Below are 21,376 nucleotides of genomic sequence, written 5' to 3' on the forward strand. Positions count from 1 at the left end.
CTCGTTTGAGCTCATACGACCTCCTTTTCAGATGCCGTTTTTTTTGAAAGTGCATTTTTTTTCGTCCACTTTCATAATCTATGATCAGATTTCATAGATTTTGAGTGGAAATTGTACTTTCAGATATTGGTCTTATTTGGCCTATTAGGTACTTGTAAATTGCTTGGATCTTAGTTAGATCTCTTGCATTATCAATTTGAGTCTCTTTTGGCCTTCTTGAGGCAATTGTAAAATTGTAATCAGAAGTCCACTTTGCCATCTTTTGCAAGTGGCCCATTGTATACACACTAATTATAAAGTGCCAAATCATCACTTTTGGGGGGGCTCTTTGATTGAGTGAATTTGGGGGGGTGTCGTGTGATTGTGCCTCTCTTTGTGCTCTTTCCATTTTTGTTGCAATGAGTCCTAATAAATTTCCACCTTTAACTCCACATAATTATGCATCATGGAAAATTAAAGTATGGAGTAAATTAATGGAAAAGGGTCTCACACATTACATAGATGGAACAATAACAACACCATCTGATCCTAAGGCTGATCCAAATGCTCAATTAGAATGGCTCACAAAGAATTGCATGGCTCTTGGAACTTTGCGCAAGTATGTATCAGATGACCTCATTTTTCACATTGAGAAGTGTAAAACAATCAAAGAGGCTTGGGATATGTTTCAGAAATTGTATGGTCAAGTTGATGAAATCAGAGGCTATCAAATTGATAATAAGCTCACCAACTTGGATCCCAGGAGTTTTGATACAATCCAAGATTATGTCACCAAAGCAAATGAGCTAAGAGCAAAGCTTAAGGATTGTGGAATTGACAAAAAGGATGCTCAGTTGATATTCAACTTGTTGGACAAGCTTGCACCAGAATATGCAGCATTTGTGTCTAGCTTCCAAACTCATCGTTTGACAGTGGGGAGTTCTTATGTTATGCCTTCATTTGATGCTTTCACAGAAATGTTAATATTGGAACAATCTAAGTTGTTGAACATGGGGTTTCTCAAATCTTCAAAGTCCAAGGCTTTGGTGGCTAATCAAGGGAATCAAGGAAGTCAAGGCAAAGATTCCAACAAGAAGAAGAAGCACTCTAAGTCTAAGCCACACCAGGAAAAAGGACAATCATCCTCTCCATCCCAAGGCAATTTTTCATCCTCTTCCAAGAAGGGGACACTACCTAAGAAGGATAAACCAACTTGTGCATATTGCAAGAAGTATGGTCATGATGAGCATTGATGCCATGCAAAGCAAGTTGATGAGTTAACCAATCTTCTTAAGAAAAACAACATCAACTTGCCATTCGCCTACACAAAGAAGGATTCATCTCCTTCCTCTTCCTCACAGTCTAAGAGAAAAGGGCAAGCATTTGTGGCTACAATAGGTTCTTCACAGCAATGGATACTTGACTCGGGTGCCTCATATCACATGGGTTCTACAAAGGAGCAGTTTTCTTCATTGGAGCCATCTAAGGTACCTCACATTTACATAGGTGATGATACACAAGTAGAGGTTGAAGGGAAAGGTTCAGTTGACATGGATGATGGAACATTTGAGAATGTTCTCTATGTTCCTAACTTGTCTACCAACCTTCTCTCCATCTACCAAATCACTCACTATGGGAATGGGAAAAAGGTTGAGTTTACACCAGATTCAGTTGTGGTAAAGGAACTTGATGATGATGCCTTGGTAGCAGTGGGACAAGTCAATGACAACTCAAGGCTTTATTCATTCTCCCACTTTGTGCCAAGTTCACCTTCTAGGGCCTTGTTTACTCATTCAAATTTAGAAAGTAAGCTATAGCATGAGCGGTTTGGTCACCTCAACTACCGCTATCTTTAGCAGCTCAGCACTAAAGACATGGTCACAGGCCTACCTCGAATCAGTTTTTCAGAGGGTGTATGTTCAGGTTGTTCCATGGGCAAGCATCTCAAAGAGAAGTTTGATAAGGGGAAAGCTTGGAGAGCTTTGGAAGTTCTTCAACTTGTTCATAGTGATGTAACAGGTCCATTTCCAGCACCTTCATTTAGTAAGGCCTGCTATGTTCTCACCTTCATTGATGACTACTCCCGCTTCACTTGGGTCTACTTTCTCATTCATAAGAGTGAAGTATTTGACAGATTTCAGGACTTCAAGACTCGTGTGGAGAAGCAATCAGGGAAAGTGGTCAAGATTCTTCGCACAGATAATGGAAGGGAATATGTGAACAAAAGACTTGAGGATTTTTGTACATTTGAGGGGATTGATCTTCAGCATTCTATAGCATACACTCCACAGCAGAACGGGTTTGCAAAACGCAAGAATAGAACTCTCAAAGAAATGGCTAGTTGTATGATACATGCACATTCTCTTGATCCTGCCTTTTGGGCAGAGGCTATCAGTTGTGCCACACACATCCAGAATCGGGTTCCTCACAAAGCTTTGCAAGGCATTACTCCTTTTGAGGCTTGGGCTGGTAGGAAACCAATTGTGAGACATTTCAGAGTCTTTGGGTGTCTAGCATGGGCTCGCATACCTCCGCAAAAACGCAAGGCATTGGAACCATAGAGTCGACCTTGCATATTTGTTGGATATCTTGAGGGTGTTAAGGCATACAAATTGATGGATCCAGAGACACATGAGGTGTTCATTGAGAGGAGTGTTCACTTTGAGGAAAGCTCTCCTAGCTTAGCCTCTCTACCTCCTCCACCTTCCTCCATTGTGGATATTGATGTTAGTGATTCAGATGATGAGACTCCTTCAACTCTGACTCGTAGGGTTACACCTCCGTAGGGTCCACTTGCAATTGAAGAGCCTTGTTCTCCACCTCCACCTAGACCTTGTTGGGCTCGACAGACACTTGAGTCAGCGGGTTCTCTTGTTGGGGATCCTTCAGATACACGGAGAACTCGATCACAACATCAGGATCTACCACATGCATTCATTGCTACTGCTTCCAAACCATAGACATTTAGGGAAGCATCAGGGGTTCCTGAGTGGGACCAAGCTATGGAGGAAGAGTATAGTTCCTTGATGAGGAACAACACATGGGATTTAGTCCATCTCCCTAAGGGGAGAAAGATGGTTCGATGTAAGTGGATCTATCAGACCAAGTTTGCAGCGGATGGTAGTGTGGATAAGTATAAGGCTCGACTTGTTGCGAAAGGTTTCTCTCAGGTTGCAGGTGTTGACTATACTGAGACCTTTGCCCCCGTAGCCAAGATGAACTCCATTCGTTTGACACTTGCTATTGTTGCAGCTCATGGTTGGGTTGTACATCAGATGGATGTGAAGAGTGCTTTTCTTCATGGTGATCTTGATGAGGAGATTTATATGGAGCATTCACAGGGTTTCATCCAGGATACTTCCTTGGTTTGCAGACTAAGGAAATCTCTCTATGGCCTTAAGCAGGCCCCCAGGGCTTGGTACGCCAAGATGGATTCCTTTCTTCTCTCCGCAGGGTTCACCAGGTGTCATTCTGATCCGAATGTCTACATTTTGCGACAGGATGACTCTCACTTGATACTTGTGCTCTATGTTAATGACTTGACCATTACAGGGAGTACTTCATCTATCATTAGCAGGGTCAAATCTGCTTTGCATGACAGATTTGGTATGACTAACTTGGGTCTTTTGCACTACTTTCTCGGGATAGAGATTTCACAGTCACCTTCTGGGATTACACTATCACAGCCCAAGTATGCTCTTGATCTACTTGCACGCTTTCATATGGCTTATTGTAAGCCTGCCCTGACTCCCTTTCTTTCAGGAGTCAAGCTTGAGGCTCATTGTTCTTCTCCACCAGTTGATGCCACTTTGTATCGTCAGCTTGTGGGTAGTCTCATCTACTTGACCCATACACGCCCTGATATTTCATTTGCAGTTGGCATGGTTTCCCGCTTCATGCAGGAACCACATGAGCTTCATTGGAAAGCCACCAAACGCATCCTTCATTACATCCAAGGTACACATCACTATGGGATTCACTATGTAGCAGGCACAGGACTTCGCTTGGTTGGTTACACAGGCTCCGATTGGGCTGGCGATCTTGATGATCGTAAGTCTACTTCTGGTTACAGTTTTCACCTTGGTTCGGGCCCCATTTGTTGGCAGAGAAAGAAGCAACATGCTATTGCTCTCTCTTCGACTGAGGCTGAGTATCGAGGCGCTGTTAACGCAGCGATTGAAACCATTTGGCTCCAGCAGATTCTCACAGAGTTTGGTTTCACCACTCCATGACCAACAGTTCTACATTGCAACAATCAAAGTGCTATTGCAATCTCAAAGAACCCCGTCCAGCACCAGCGGACCAAACACATTGAGATTCATATGCACTATATCCGAGAGCTCATCCAGGAGCAGGTCATTGATTTGCAGTATTGTCCTACAGCAGAGTAGGTTGTTGACGTATTCACCAAACCTTTCATCGAGAGTAAGTTCCAGCAGGTGCGATCTCTCTTGGGGGTGCGGGATGTGTCATTAGGGGGGGTCAGCTGACTTCTCCTTCCTCTCTTATGGGGGGGACTTTTTCCTCTTTGAGGTTTTGTCCTTCTTCTTTGAGAGTCTTTTGTACATTCATCTCTCTTTTGGGGGGGAGTTTTTTCCCACTGGGTTTTCTCCCTTTCTCCATTTGTGAGAGATTGCATTGCATAGTTTTGCTTGCTTTTGCATATTGTACATGGGTACCTATCATGGCCTAGTAACCGGGACCCATCTTGCATTGTTGACTTGAGTCTTCATTCCCCTAAGTTGCACTTAAGGGGGGGTGTTGGTGTAAATAAATATTCATTTTGGATATTATTACACTTACTTAAGTTAACTTAGGATAATGCATCTCTTCGTAGTTTGGATTTGAGACACTTAGGGAAGTGTACACATAGGGATAGAGCTTGTAGGAGAAATTCCACCTTTTGTGGTCTTATTTTGTTGTTACACTCCACATTCGATGGGTCATCCACCTCTTGTGGAATATTATATTATTTCTCCTACCTACCCTTGTTTCTCATTGAGCCACATGTCATAATTGTGGGCTCATACGTCCATATGGCCTTGCCTATATAAGCAGGCCTATATTCATTGTAATGGTTAATCCAGTTGATCATTTTTGCATATTGATGAGAATACAGTTTGTTCTTGTCATTCTGTTGTCTCTTTTTATGCTTTTCATTGTGCCCTTGATCTTGGCAAAATCCTACACTATTAAACCAAAAGCAAAACCAATAGTATTTAATCTGACTAGTGGCACACAGGCCCTCAAAGTTGTTGAAAGTGTTGCAGAAAACCCTCCTAAGGAATTGAAAGAGTGGTTTAAAGATAAACCTTGGATTTCAAAACCTAAACGTGGATTCACTCCTTTGGGAGAATCCTATGAAATAGCTCTGAAGACTCTGTTGGCAAATGATCCGATCACATTTCCTGACAACTTTAAACCATATGATCCTGAAGTCAAACCCAAATGGTGGAGGGAAAATGATTACTGTGAATATCACCAAAACAAGGGTCACACAACTAATAACTGCATGAAACTCAAACATGAGATTCAAGATCTTATCGATAATGGCAAAATTGTTGTTGGGAATCATGCAACCAACTATGATCACAAAGCTTTCAAAGATCCCTTTCCTACTTATGAGCAAGGATATTCCTCTAAATCCAAGGGAGGTGCCAAGATAAATTACACCTATACCAACAATGATAATGTCATAAACATGCTTGAACCTTCCCAATTAGAGCATTGCAATGTAATCATATTCAAAGAAGAGAAAAACAAACCGAGAGCTACAAACATTGTGACCCGTACTCAAGGAAAATTTACTCTCAAAGGAGTTGGTTCCACATCTTCTGATCAAACATCATCATCAAAACTGTTGACATCTTCAAACAAACAACCAGCTACAAACACTTCTAAGCCTTCCCCATCTAAATAGATGGATTCACCATCTTCTTCTGGTTACAACATTGTTGAACATCTAAAATGAACTACTGCTCAAATCTCTATTCTTGAACTGCTTAAGATCTCTCTTGCTCATAGAGAGATCCTAGACAAAGCTTTGCTCGCTACCAATGTCCCTAAAGACTTAGATCTGGATTGCTTTCAATCTATGGTGGGTCACCTAGCCTCACCTCACTACCTGTCCTTCTCTGAAGAAGATGATAATTTCTTTAACCATCCATATAATCAACCATTACACATTGAAGCCATGATCCATAAACACCGAGTCAAACGCGTTTTGATAGATGGAGGCGTTGGGCTAAAAATTTGTACTTACAATCTACTCGTACAATTGGGATTTTTTGAGAATGATATAGATCCAAGAAAGAAGATAACAATAAAATCTAATGATGAAGAAGAGAGAACCTCTAAGGGTCTGGTGCTATTACCAATCAAGGTAGGACCCGTGGAAAGAGATGTTATCTGTCAGGTGCTTGACCTTCCTCTATCTTACAACATTTTCTTGGGAGACCATGGATTCATGATATGCAAGCAGTGCCATCTACATACCATTAGTGCTTGAAGTTTCCCTATAATGGAGTTGAGGTCAATGTTCCTACTGATAGTAGCTATGCTTGTAACGCATTAAAATAATGTGTTGATACTCTTGTTCCTCACAACAGAGCAACCTCTATAGCTGATAGTTCAGAAGCTATGATGAAGGACTTAGAAAAGAAACTAAAAATTACATATGCGAGCATGGGCGGATACAAGATAGAACCTGTACTTTCACTGATATCTCTTCCCCCATCACCTAGACAGTCTGGAAAACTGTCTGAATCTATGAAACCACAAACTTCACCTGCAAACATCATTTATGATTGTACTTTTGTGCAATCCTCTGCTTCCTTTGCAAATGAAATAGAAGGGGTAGTTGTTCTCAAATGGATTTACAGAGGGGAAAATGAAGATAGAGAAGTGCAATGTTGTGAAATTTCTCCTGAACAATATGGTAAAGGCTATCAGATAATTCAACGCATGAGCTATTCAGGTACAGGTCCTCTGGGAAAATGTCAAGAAGGAATTACCAAACCCATCAAGCTGCAAACCAAGTCTACAAAGGACAAAACTGAACTTGGGTACCATCTAGATAAACCATCAAGTCAAAAGCGACAATCTTATCAGCCTCATCAAAAACCAGAGGAAGTAAACAGACATCAAACTCAGGAAGAATATGAGAAAGAACAAGAAGACATGGCAAATATAAGAAGTAGGTGGAATGCTAGTAAATTGACAAAAAATACGATAAACAATAAGATATAGAATAGAAATACAAATTTTGAAGACAAATCTAAAAATATGATACATAAAATAACTTGTGTATGCAATCAGGGCCTAAGAATGTTCGCCAATGTTAATAGGCACCACTGTACAAGGGTTTCTTTTCCAAATTTGAAGTGTGAATTTCTAAACAGGATGCTCTACAGATCTTACTCCCAAAATTTCAACTAAAAAGTGTTGGACACTAGAGCTAGTTGACAATGACCAGGATATTTTTCCTATTCTAAATCTGGAACTATGTATCTCTATCTGTAGTTTTTGAATTTGTAACTCTCTGTCGTTGGATATAGAATCTACACACAAAAAAGAGAAAAAGTGTTGGGTTGTATAGGGATTTGCCTAAGTCAAACCCCAAGTAGGAATTAACCTTCACTATAGAAATGATGATTAGAAAGAGCGCTTACCCTTGGTAGGGTAGAGGCTAAATATGAAGTAAAATGTTGAATTAACAAGATTATGCCTCAAACTTGATAATGGTGGTGATCTAATGATCTTTGGATAGGAATCTCAAGTGTCGATGCAATAACATGACATAACAAGACAAGATCAATCATCAAAACAACTTGTATGAATATTTTTTATAACTTGTTGCTCCATAATGCTCAAATCTGAAGAAATTTTCTCATAATGATTTCTCTAGGAATGATCTTAATAATGCTCAAATTTGTAAGATGCTTCGTTGAAAACGAATTAGGAAAAATGCTCTTATATATGGTTCTCAAGGTATTTTATAAATTAGGTAGACTTCCAATAGTCATATTCAATTATTGGGATCAAATAGAAAATTGTGGGAATCGGCACCTCAAAATGTTTAATATCGGGCCTGTTTTGAGGGAACTATGTCACATAGTGCCTAGTCCACATAGAAAGGGGTGTAACAAAGGTAAATGTGGAATGCATTGGTCTAGTACATATCATCTAGTCACCAAATAAGCACTTGATAACAATTTGCTAGTAACAAAGTCATAAATAGGCTGAAAATAAGCTACTAGAGGGAAAAGTAAATCAAGGGCCCAAAAAGGAGAGTGAAATTGTAAAGGGGTTATAATTTAAGATACTACACAAAGTAAACAAGTAGTCAACATAAAATTAAATGGAAATCACATATAAAAAGGATATGGCTAAAGATAATAATGTGCATATACTCCTTGTAATGATAATTATATCTCCAAACCTACAATAACTGCATTCCATTAGTAGCATCAAATAAAATATGAAACAAGCATAAGAAACCACTTCATAATCTCAACAAAAATGCCTAAATATAAATAAAATGGTTGCAAGATAAAGCTCAGTGAGTCACTTTAAATCAAGACAATGTATTGTAGGGATACAAAGGAACATTATACTCTATCAATAGTATAAGCAACCCCAAATATGTTATTTTTAAGTCAAAGGCTACATGATACAAAAAAAAATCCAAATAGAAAGATATAACTCAAACTTCCCATTACAATTGTTTTCAAAAGGGAAGCGTATGTTGTTTTATACCAAACTTAAGTAGAGAACTAAAAATTAGACATATAGAAACTCAAAACTATCAACAAATAGATTAAAAAATAAACACAGTGTTTCAACATTGAATATGGTGGGTGATAAGGACTCTCATGCAAAACAAGCCTTAGTGTAGACTCCAATGCCCAACCTGGGCCCTAGTGGAAACACTAACACCCAACAATATCCTTAATATAGAGTCTAGCGCAAAACTAAGGTGTTAGATCTCTACAAAAAAAAATCCTAAGAATTGATTACTTGAATCTTTCACCAAAACTTCCTACAAACTGCTTCTCAACACAAAATAGGAAATAAACAATTCAAGTCTTCTCAATAATGTAGAACATTTTTTGTTTTGGATTTTAGAAGACCAAGATATTTTAGTTTTCTATTTTTCTTTAGATATAGCTGCCGCAAGGATGAATCATCTCATATATACCAAAATCATAAGTGTCATGATACAATGATGTCAAAATCATATGGCTACAATAACCCGAAGGTGTCTACATCACCATACAAAATGGTACAAAACTAATACATAGGGAGCCCTCTAAGGCTATGATGAACTCCCTCCCTTGGAGCCGCCTGGCCTCGATGGAGTCTGAGCCCTGGAAGGACCCGCCCCAGGATCATCTCTCATGTCCCCTCTATCTGGTGATGGTGGAGGACCCATAACCCCACCGCTGGATGCCGCTCTCCTGTCCCTCCCTCCAGTGGTCGTCGATGTCCGCGATGGTCTATAGAAGCTCCTAGCCCATTTCTCCGGTGGCACAACTCCATAGTATAGGTATCTCCAGTAACCTATCTCCTCCTCGGCTCACAGAACATAAGCATAACCAGCTCCTGTGTCCTTTGTTGCCTACCTCCCTACCCTCAGTGCCATCTCAGCCTCTGGATAGCACTGAATGGCTTGATCCCGCTCCCGCTCTGTGTCCCTCAAGTGTCTCCTAAGCCTAGCTGTCTCCCACTCCAGATCTTGGATCTCATCTGCCTGTCCCTGGCAGATATCCCTCAACTCCAATAGCTCATCCTACTCCTCCTCCTCTCCCCCCTGTACCTGTGGCTGCTGATGTGGCTGCTCATGCCCCTATACATGTGGTTGCTCTTGTGGCTGCCCCTACCCCTATCCTCGTCCCTATCCCTGTCCCTGTACCTGTCTGGGACCCTGTGCTGCTGGCACCTGTAATGGTAAACCACCTCAGCCTCTCACCACCCGAGCTTGTCTCTCCTCCCCACCCTCTCTTCGCAAAGCCACTCTCCTCTCCCCTATCATACCCTGCCTCCTTCGTCAGCCTCTACCCCCACCATCTCCATCATCATCCTCATCCCCCCCGCCATCTCCATCTATCTGCTCCCTTGGGTCTATCAGTCGTGGAAATGGATGCTCAGCCCAATATGTAGTATACTCTGCATCCATCCCTGCATCCTCTATCACTGGCCACATATCCCAAGGCATGGGCACCATCTCTACCAGCTGCATCACTGCCTGATCATATGATAACAACAGCCCGAAGTGTGCCTAATCCCTGACTGTCTGAGCATACATCCCAGAACCTCATGGCATCCGCTGAATCCTGTCGAACTGCCTGCATACCCTATCAACCAACCACCTCTCCAGTACATAGGGCATTCGCTCAATCAGATACCTGCTCCTGAAGGTGTATGGCAGCTCTACTGCATCATCCTCCCATGCCTTGCACTCTTGGTATGGTCTCCATACCACAGTGTCAATCTCATCAATGACCCTACGCCAGTGCTCCAGTCTCTCGATCCGCGGCTGTGAGGCAATCATATCATATAAATGCACAAAACTGTGCCCATGGCCCCTACCTCTGAAATGTATCAGTCGGGTCACTAACAAATGCTTGTAAGCCTATACCTGTAATAATGTCACTCCGCAGCCCAATCCTACGGATCCATGGTATACGAACTGATGAAGCTCATAATACAAGTGTGTCAGCACGCACAGTCCCCAGGCATATCTAGTATGTTGTGTCACCAGTGTCTCTAATGTGCTCCCCTAGCCCACAGCCAACCCTCGTGTCGCCCTATCCGGACACAGGAACCCACTAATCACTCCTGCCAGTACTATTGGTAATGCTAATCCAGTATGTGTCATCGTGTCCCATGCCACATGTCCAGCCCTCATCTCTAGTCCTAGATCCTGAAACACTCGTCTCAGGGCATCCATGTCTCTGTCTCGATCATAGGGTATCAATTCCCCATCGATCGGTATCCTCAAAATCCTATATACATCCTCTAGGGTGACTGTCATCTCACCCATCGGCAAATGGAACGTGCATGTCTCAGAGTGCCATCTCTCAACAAGTGCAGTCAGCAATCCCATGTTCGCCCGAAACTCAGGCACATACAGAATGAATCGCAAACCCATAACCTCAATCATGGCTCTGTCCTCAAATGTCAGCTCTGGTCATAACCTCTGAGTCGATGGGAATCTCTCCCGTGACTCCAGCATAGGTAGGTACTCCTGCAGTCAAGCAAATCAATTATGTCAGTCATAGTGGCATTCCCTGTTCATCACAAAATGCTTCTTTTTATCTTAAGTGCTTATGATACTCTATCCTAGTGACACTCACTGTTCATCACAAAGTGTTGCTTCTATCCTAGTGGTACTCCCTGTTCATCACAAAGTACTACGTGTTTTGCACTCCTTGTTCATCACAAAGTACTACGTATTTTGCACTCCTTGTTCATCACAAAGTACTACGTATTTTGCCTTATTTCTCATTTAAATAAATACATTTATTTATGTAAATTATCCTTTTCCTAAATTAAATAAATATCTTATTTATTTAATTGATCCCACTTCCTCTATTTATTAAATAAATCTTTATTTATTTAATTAATTCATTAACCTTTTCTACCTATGACACATGTCATCCATCTCTTAATTCATACACTATCTACCCTCTCATTATTTTTTTATTTTCTCTACCTACCCTCTAATCATAGCCGACCATTTATCTTTTACACCTCTCAATCTTATCCCTCCATTTCTTATTGTGTCTTCTATATAGGGAGATGCTTTCTTCATTATCAAACCCTCAACGATGCATTCAACCCCTGGACATATACATTCTAATCAAGCATTCGAACTTGCATATGCGATCCTACTTGCAACCACGTTTATGTTCTTTGTTGAGCTCTTGTGAACATATAAAATCTGAGAGAAAATATATCAAGCAAGATCAATGGAGATAGGAAAAATGGAGGTCCAAACCCTATTGGATATGTGATGGTATAATCTTTGTGATTTCATTTGATTTGCATTGTCTTAGGTAATCTTCATATGTTATGGTGGATCTTTGTTGTTGTTAGGCTAGGGTTTTGTGGTTGAATTCATTTAGTCTTTCAATATTGTTGTTATCCATTTTCACCGTATACACATAGTAATCAAATAACTAACTTGGGAACTAACTTTTTAATTTGATCAAGACATGTTTCTAGACTATATTTTTCCCAATTTTCTCTTTCATTGAAATTAATCAATTGACTTCACAACACTATACAAAAATGGTGATTTATATATGTTTAACACTATCAGATGCTAAGAGGAGGGGGGAATCGGCATAAACTAAAATATTATCAATTTAAGGCATCACATTCATTCGACCCAAAGTGTTGAAAGTAAATAACAGAAATAGTAAATGCATTCACACAAGAACACTGGATTTTTACGTGGAAAACCCAAACTGGGGAAAACCATGGTGAGAATAAACCTTACAATATGTATATCAACTTTTTACAATCAATATGGTCACTGGCCAAAGAGCTTACTGCTTCGAACTTGCTAAATAAGGCGGACAACCTTAGGCAAGATACAAAAAGAGACTTGCTCAACTAAAGATCACTTCTTTAGTGAAAGGTACACAATCATTGTCCAGATACAATATGAAATATAATTTGAACTGTAATGAAAGACCATCTAATCAATGTTGATAACAACTCACGGTTTAAGCACTCATCCAATTCTTCTGATATATTTTTGGATCTATGATTTGCTTCAAATTCACATCACGTTTATACTATCATCCAATTACAAAGCAATTCTGACCTCTTTATACCATCCGAACTAATTGTATACATCATGAAGTTAGCTAGGAAAATGTGTAATGTGTGTATTACTACCAGACCAAAAACAATCGATTCCACCAATGTAGAACACATTGAATCGTGTATACTGTCAGCTTCATCAACTACAAGAGATCTATCCATTTCGTACGCTACTGAATATCCATGAACACCTTTAAGGGGTAGGTCGCTATACACTAACCATTAATCCGAACCAAAATATGATCACCATATATTCTAGAAATACATCAAGAAAATATTAATCGACCTTCTGAACCACATTAAATATAACATGATCACCCATATAATATCTAATCCATATATACATAAACTATACACCACCAAACCAAGATAAGAGATACCGAGATACCAAACTACTTCTGAACTTGAGAGTTGACATCAATGAAAAGATGATGGCATATTTCAACAATCTCCCACTTTGTCATTGATGGCAACACTATGCCAACAATGCTCCAAAACATCAAAAACTCTTCCCAAAATATCTCCCCCTTTGATAGCAATGACAAAGGGTGCACTTTCCTTCAAATTAACTCCCCCTGAGAACAATGCCTTATCACAAATATCCAAGAAAATATGTACATAACAAAGAAAGGAAAGAACTGAATTGACAGATTTTGTAGGGCAGGAGGAATGATAGTTATGTTGATAAATTTCAGAGATCACCAGGTAGTAATCCAGTCAACTTCAACAAATTCTAAGATCTTGATCTAAATTTCAATTTCAAGAATGAACTGGTCTACAACATCATTGTCTATCAGAATAGAAATGGAAGCACTCAACTTCTTCGGATATTTTAGAATTCTTTTTTCACAAGTTCCCTCTGGCTGACCAAATTATTCAATTGCTTGTACATCTCTTCAACAATCCCAAAGCAAGGCTCATTGGGATCCTTTTCCAGATTGATAATCTCATAAATTTTAGATTTTTCTAACTCTTTTGAAACTTCGTAAGGTAACTCTAGAATCCAAGGAATCCTAGGCTCAATGACCATAATGTAACAATTGTCTCTGCTGACTAGAAAAGTAAATGTGTCTTTGTCTTTTAAAACTACATCTGAAGTAAATCTATATCTTTCTAGCACCTTTGCCTTAAAATACACAAACCATCCACAAACTTTCCTTTTGTAGGACTAAGTGTTGAAACCCTTAATGTACAATCCCATCTATGCTTTGATAGAAGTGGATTTTTTCCAAACATAATCATCCCTTCCGAAGAGTTCATTTAGATACATGAATGCAAGACAGGTAATCAAAGAACTGAATTTGAACGAATACTTACTCTTTCTCATCTTCTCCAAATTTTCCATTAACTGTTCAAACAGGAGTTCACATAGGTCAGATTGATCTCCACACACAACTATCTAAAAAGCAATGTGAATAGAAATTGCAGTTGCAGTGCCTTCACGGTTCTGGAAGTAAATTTTGTATACAAGAACCTTGGTAGCATATTTGACTCCAAGGTCAAAAATGTCCTCAACTGTCATGGCTCTTCCATCCCACTTAGCTCTTGTCAGCTCATTCACCTTATTATTTTTCACATATCTTTTTGCAGGAATAGTTCCCTTTTCACAAAGGTCAATTAATGTCATAATGTCATTCTTTGTAATTTTGTAGGGTTTGTCTAGGTACATAGTGTCTCCATGAATTCTGCTTAAAATAACCCTTGTCTAGTCGGGACCATAAGAAAAGTTGGGAAGAACCCTCCAAATGCCTAACCGTATTAGTGATATTCTGGTAATCACTCTTGAGAGTCATTCCATCACTTTTGGACATCTTCTCTTTTAGGTCATTGAAGCTTGGATGGCTCACTTCTCCAATGTTTGCATGAATATAGGATTGAACATCCTCTACGTATAAACACTGAATTAGCACACTAGAAAATGCACCTTCCTTATCCTTCACAATTGCAATGAATAGATATGGTCTCAACACTAGTTGTGGCTTGAGATCATCATTGACTACAATCTGAATTGACATCGTGTCTACAACTAGGGTTTTCTTCTTTCATCACAGGATGTGCACTATCACTTGTTTGCATGGGAGCTCTCAAATTATCAAATTGCAAGTGATCAAAATAGCCTCAAAAAACCAATATATTCATTTTACAAATGTACTATTTTTCATAAATTCATCAAACCCAAAAAGCTAATAGATATTCTTTTCCAACTATGGACTCAACAAGATGTCCAGAAATCACTAAAAATTTCCTCTTTAAGCACTGAAATGCTAAAAACTTTTTTCAACATCAACTACACAGGGTTTCAAATGATTTTAATTCAAATTTGCCCATCAAACCTTGTTGTCCGATTAGTTTCTAAAAGTGGGCTCAGTACCTTCAACAAGTGCGGATTCTCCTTCTATCCTTTCTTCATATTTCTTCACCCAAATCACCTTTATTTTCTCTTTTTCCTGATTGATACCAATCTTTTTTGTCATACCATTACATTTTTGTGCTCTTCTTCTACAATGTTTCACAATATGACCCATCTTGTTGCAATTATAGCATACTGGTCCTTTCTGAGATTTGCCATTATTCATGTTGTTATTTCCAAATCTTCTTTTTGACCTGCACTCAACTTCTTTGTGTCTATATTTATTGCAACCATAGCACACTCCATTGAAGTATTGGACATGACTCAAATTTATGAATCCATTCCTTGTTATCCTACTTTTTCATTCAGCGTCCCTATGCCCAACCTTATTGCAAGAGTAGTATCTTATGTTGATTGATTGATTTCTGCATTGACTGGATTTATGTCCAAATCTATTGCATAAAAAATAATTGCCATTAAAAGAATACCTAGTTCCATATTGAGAGAATCTTATGTCATTCTTCATGTTTCTCTTTTCGATGTTCTTTCGGTCTAGAATGAATTTAGTATCCTCAACCCTCTCTTTTCCTTTGGAATTTTTGCCTTTGTCATAACCAATTCCATCCTTGTCATTATTCTGCTTCTGAGCACTAACCATGGCATCAATCAGTTTGCTTCCTCCTTTGAGTTTTAAACCTTTGTTAATTTGTTCCTTTGCCTCCTTCAATTTCTACCTTAGTTTATGCACTTCTTTTTTAAGTCTGGAACATTCCTCTATTTTTTTATTTAGTTTTGTATCAAGATCATCCATCAATTCTCTTCCTTCATCAAGTAGCTTTCCTAAATTGGAAATTTTTTCTTCAGTCTCCAGATTGATCAAGGAAGATTTCAATTCTCCTTCCATATCAACAACACCTTCAATCTCCCAATTGTGACGATTCTTAGTATCCATATCAACAAGTGTTCAATTCTTGGATCTACCTCAGTGGTTAATTTGTTTCTTCAAGAAACAATACTCTGATACCAATTGTTGAACACTACAAGATGCTAAGAAGGGGGGAAACAACATAAACTAAAATATTATCAATTTAAAGCATCACATTCATTCTACCCAAAGTGTTGAAACTAAATAATAGAAATAGTAAATGCATCCACACAAGAACACTGGGTTTTTATGTGGAAAACCCAAACTAGGAAAAACCACGATGAGAATCAACCTCACAATATGTATATCAACTGTTTACAATGAATATGTACATCGACCAAAGAGCTTATTACTTTGTACTTTCTAACTAAGGCAGACAGCCTTAGGCAAGATTCAAAAGGGGACTTGCTCAACTAAAGATCACTTCTTCAGGGCAAGGTACACAATCATTATCCAAATACAATATAAAATATAATTTGAACTATAATTAAAGAGCATCTAATCAATTTTGATAGTAGTTCTTAGTTTAAGCACTCATATGATTCTTCTGATATATTTTTGGATCTCAATCTGCTTCAAATTCACATCACTTTCGCACTGTCAATATCTAATTACAAAGTAATTCTAACCTCTTTATACCTTCCGAACTAATTGTATACATCATGAAGTCGGCTAGGAAACGATGTAATGTGTGTATTACTACTAGACCAAAAACAATCAATTCCACCAATGTGAAACACACAAAATCATGTATACTATCGGCTTCATCAATTGCAAGAGATCTATCCATTTCTCATGCTATTGAATATTCGCAAACACCTTTAAGGGTTAGGTCGCTATACACTAACCTTTAATTTGGACCAAAATATGATCACCATATATTCCAAAAACACGCCAAGATAATACTACTCGACCTTCTGAACTACATTAGATATAACTCGATCACCTTGATAATATCTAATTCATATATACATAAATTGTACACCACCAAACAAAGCTAAGAGATATTGAGATACCAAACTACTTCTGAACCTGAGACTTGTCATCAATGACAAGCTAAGGGCATATTGCAAAAATATATTCACAAATGTCATATAGCCATTGAGATTAAATTTGTAATGATATCTAGGTCAAATTCCTCCCCCTTAAGCTTCAAAACAAACTAGGGTTTAATTACACTATTAGGGTTCCAATTTCTAATTCAAATAATTTCTAAATAGATTATATATTTCTCTATGTTAGATTCATCTAAATTCCATAATTTCTATTTTTTGTTTCTAATATAAAAAATTTAAATATAATTCTAAAAATATTTAATTCCAAGCTTAAAATCATGTTCCTCTTAAAAAATTTATGAACTTTTCAATACTAATCAAAGATTCTTTATTAAAACTGATGTTAGACCCTTAATCTCTCTTGAAGATACTTTTAATCTCTACAAAACTAACTTGATTAAAATATGTGTAATGTTCTCTAGTAATCTTTGAATTTAGATTATAATTCAATCCTAAAGCCTGTGCATTTTCTCCTACTCATTTAAATAATAATTTATTCATAAAGCCCATGAATTTTCTCATTCATTTAAAAATTTTAATTAATGAAAATTTAATAGCTTTGTTCAATTAATCAAGAATATTTGTTTATTAAATAAATAAATTCAAACAATAATCTTTAATCTAATTTTTTTTAATTTTTAATATAAAAATAATATGATTTTTTCAATTAATTAATTCCACTTTTTTATAAATAAAACTAACATGTAATGAATAAAGTAAATTCCTAGAATTACCATTGATCGATTCTATTTTGACAAAATTATAACTTAATAGTAAATAAATATATATAATTAATACTTATACTACTTTCAAATTAATAAATTCTAGAGAATTTCATTAATTCTATTTTAGATTAAAGTATCTAATATAGTAAATGATGAAATGATAATAATCCAACATCATGATAATATAAATAAAAATTTATCATCTAAGAAGGGGTCTCATATTAGTTTAGATTGGAGTCTTAAATTCTTAACAAATTGTTTGTTATGATTGATAAAACATGGCATATACCCTAAAAAAATGTCAATTTCAATGACCCCAAATTACTGAAAAAGTGGGGACACATTATTGAATTGTGACCCATTTAAGAAAGACTTGTATTAATTTGAAAATGTAACAAAAACTTTGCTCTTCTATGGGAAAGGAGATTATTAGAATGGGAAATCATAATTTTTAGATTGTCCCATGTCAGGTTGATGGGCCCTTTGCACATGTACAATAAGAATGGAGACAAATCTCAATACGATTGCCAACTCTCACAATGCATAGAAAAGTATTTGAACATTTATCTTTTTTTATTTATTAAACAAAATTGATTGCAAAAGAAAGAGCAACCACAAAAGACTACAAAAAGAAAAATACTTGTAATGCCTACCAAAATAACCTAGAGAAATTAACCAACTATCGTGCAAATAGAGATAAATTTTTTTTAAACATCTACTAATGCAACAAAATCAACTAACTACTCATATGCATCTAACATCCATTAACATGATTTACAATTACCCATCATGAACATAATCACCAAACATGATACGCAAGCGGAAATTAAACACAACATGACATTTATCTACCCTAAGGTATCTCAATGTCATTACTTACACTACTAATCTTAAGCAACAACATCATAATTTCAACTAACACAATTTACACTTCTATTATCAATTATTCTTTCCATGCACATATGCAATATCATTTTTAATCTATCTATGATAAAAATGATCTTCATCAATGCAACTACCAATTAACCCCAATAGGTTCATTTTAAAACACCAATACCAAATATTCCTAATCCCAATCACTTACTCATTTCTAACATCATAAACTATTACCAATACTAATTACCACATTATTAATACATTCCTTAAACAATAATAGTCATACGTACAACACTAATTGCATATCCATGGAGCCAAATTTTTTATTTATTTAATGAATCAATCACAAGATACTCAGGATACATATTTATGCTCACCTAATATCGTCTACCATTTTTTATGAACACTTAAAGCCCACTTTTACTCAAGTGAACAACATTGTCACTTCATACCGGAGATTTCTCTTCTCGATTCAGAACATGACTCGACCTACCCCATGTTCCTACACACAAGCTTACCCCATGTTCCTACACACAAGCTTACACCGCTAGATGGACACATTAGATCTCTCAATTGTTAGATAAAAGCTCAATAGGTTAAACAATACGATAATTTTAACTGGATCAACATCTACCATAAAACTCACAAGGGTAAACATATAACCTAGGAAGAGAGACAAGATCATACAAACCAGAAGAGGTAGACCTAAGGGCTTTAGTCATCGCAGATGGCCTTACCTACATGAATGCGTAGAGACTTCATAGTTTGACTTTAAAATCAAAACAAAGCGAGTGTGCAACCCTTTTCTAGGGCCTCCTACCCCAGACAATTCTCTCGTCGACTACCACCCACTTATGTGAAATAGAGACGAAGTCCTAGATAACTCTGGTATAAAGGATGTTGTACAACAGTCTCCCTAAGAAACTACTCCAAGGGTCTCTAAAATGGACTCCAACACTAAGGTAAACCAATATGATACCTTGGAGCATTATGAAAATACAAAGTGCTAGATATAATTTTCATCTTACACTAGAACTAGAGGTTAAAACCCACGAAAAGAATCACTAAACCTCTAACACTTAATTCTACATGATAGAATTCTTAATTTTGATGCAATGTCTTCATACAAGAAAATATTTGGGGTAGCTATAGAATTAGCACTCTTCCTTTTGGTTCGTAACCACTCTTACCCCTAAGAACAAGAATTTGCTTAATGCTAAAAAAAAGGTCACATGTCTATAATTAATAAGGTTTACTTACTCAACTAACTACCTCAACCCAAATGGAATCAAGTACAAGATTCCCTAATATCAAACACACTTATTTTGCTACTAAGAACCATAAAACAACAAGGATTATTTTATATCACTTTCTAAATTTAGTACTTTATATAATCAGATCAATTTATTAAATTTCATTTAATATATATTATATGACTTATTAACAATTATTTGAATCCATTATAATTCATAAAATTATATTTCATGATTAACGAACTTAATCACATATAAAATTAATCCATGTTAAGCACTTTAAATGCATAAGACCCGCACATTCCCTTTTAAAAAATATTTCCTAACAAATTTTTTTTAATATCCCTAATTTATAATATACTCAAAATGTTTTAATACTTAACCATATTAAATTTCCTTTAAAAAAAACAATTAAAATAAACTTGATTAACAAATTATCTTAATAATTCAAAATTCACTTATAATTCTTAACAAAATCTCATATATATATATATATATATATATACACTAAATTAAAAAATAAAAAATAAAAAAAACATTTTTTTTCAAACCCTGCACATCTCTCCCCACGGCTCTGTGGGAATACACAGGTCATGGAGACCTCACGACTGTGGAGACCCACATTCGTGGACTCCACGGTGTGGATGCCACGACTGTGGAGTCCATAGTCATGGCCTCCACAACTGTGGCTACCACGGTTGTGGTGATCCACAATCATGCCCACAGAGGGCGATTGTGGGTAGAGCCTCGGCTCCCCACACCCGCCCAACACACAAACTCAAAAAAGAAAAAATTAAATAAATTTTTTAATAAAAGATTAAATTCATTTTTTTTTAAATGAATACAAACATAAACACAATCATAAATAATTTTATGATTAAAAATTTTAACAAAAGAATAGATTTTGAAATTACAGGCAACATTTCATCAAAATAAAATTTATCCCAGCACAGGGGTTTCTTTTCTTAACACAACATAATAAAGATCCCTTAATTCCGATTACAACTACAGAAATTAAACCTTGACATTTCAACACCGGTAAACCATAAAGACACAACACAAAACCCCCATTTATAAATTTCTCTACCCTTCTCAAGTAATAACCAGAAAACAAGAATACATACTGTATTATTAAAACTAAAATTTCCGAGGATAAATTTGTGTTCCAAAATCATACAAACACTTTTCTTTCAACAAAACATTTAAATCCAGCTTTATGGAAAATCACACACAAGGATTTTCAGTCCCTAGCTTCAACGCTTCCCTGGAAGTGAATTTTGCAGAAGAGTCGCCAATTCCACAACCCGACACACACACAAAAACCCTCACCAAAAAAAATCTAAAACCTTTGCACAAGCTTCTTAAAAAAAACCATTTTT

Source organism: Cryptomeria japonica, chromosome 8 (genome assembly GCF_030272615.1).
Source record: "Cryptomeria japonica chromosome 8, Sugi_1.0, whole genome shotgun sequence".
NCBI lineage: Eukaryota > Viridiplantae > Streptophyta > Pinopsida > Cupressales > Cupressaceae > Cryptomeria > Cryptomeria japonica.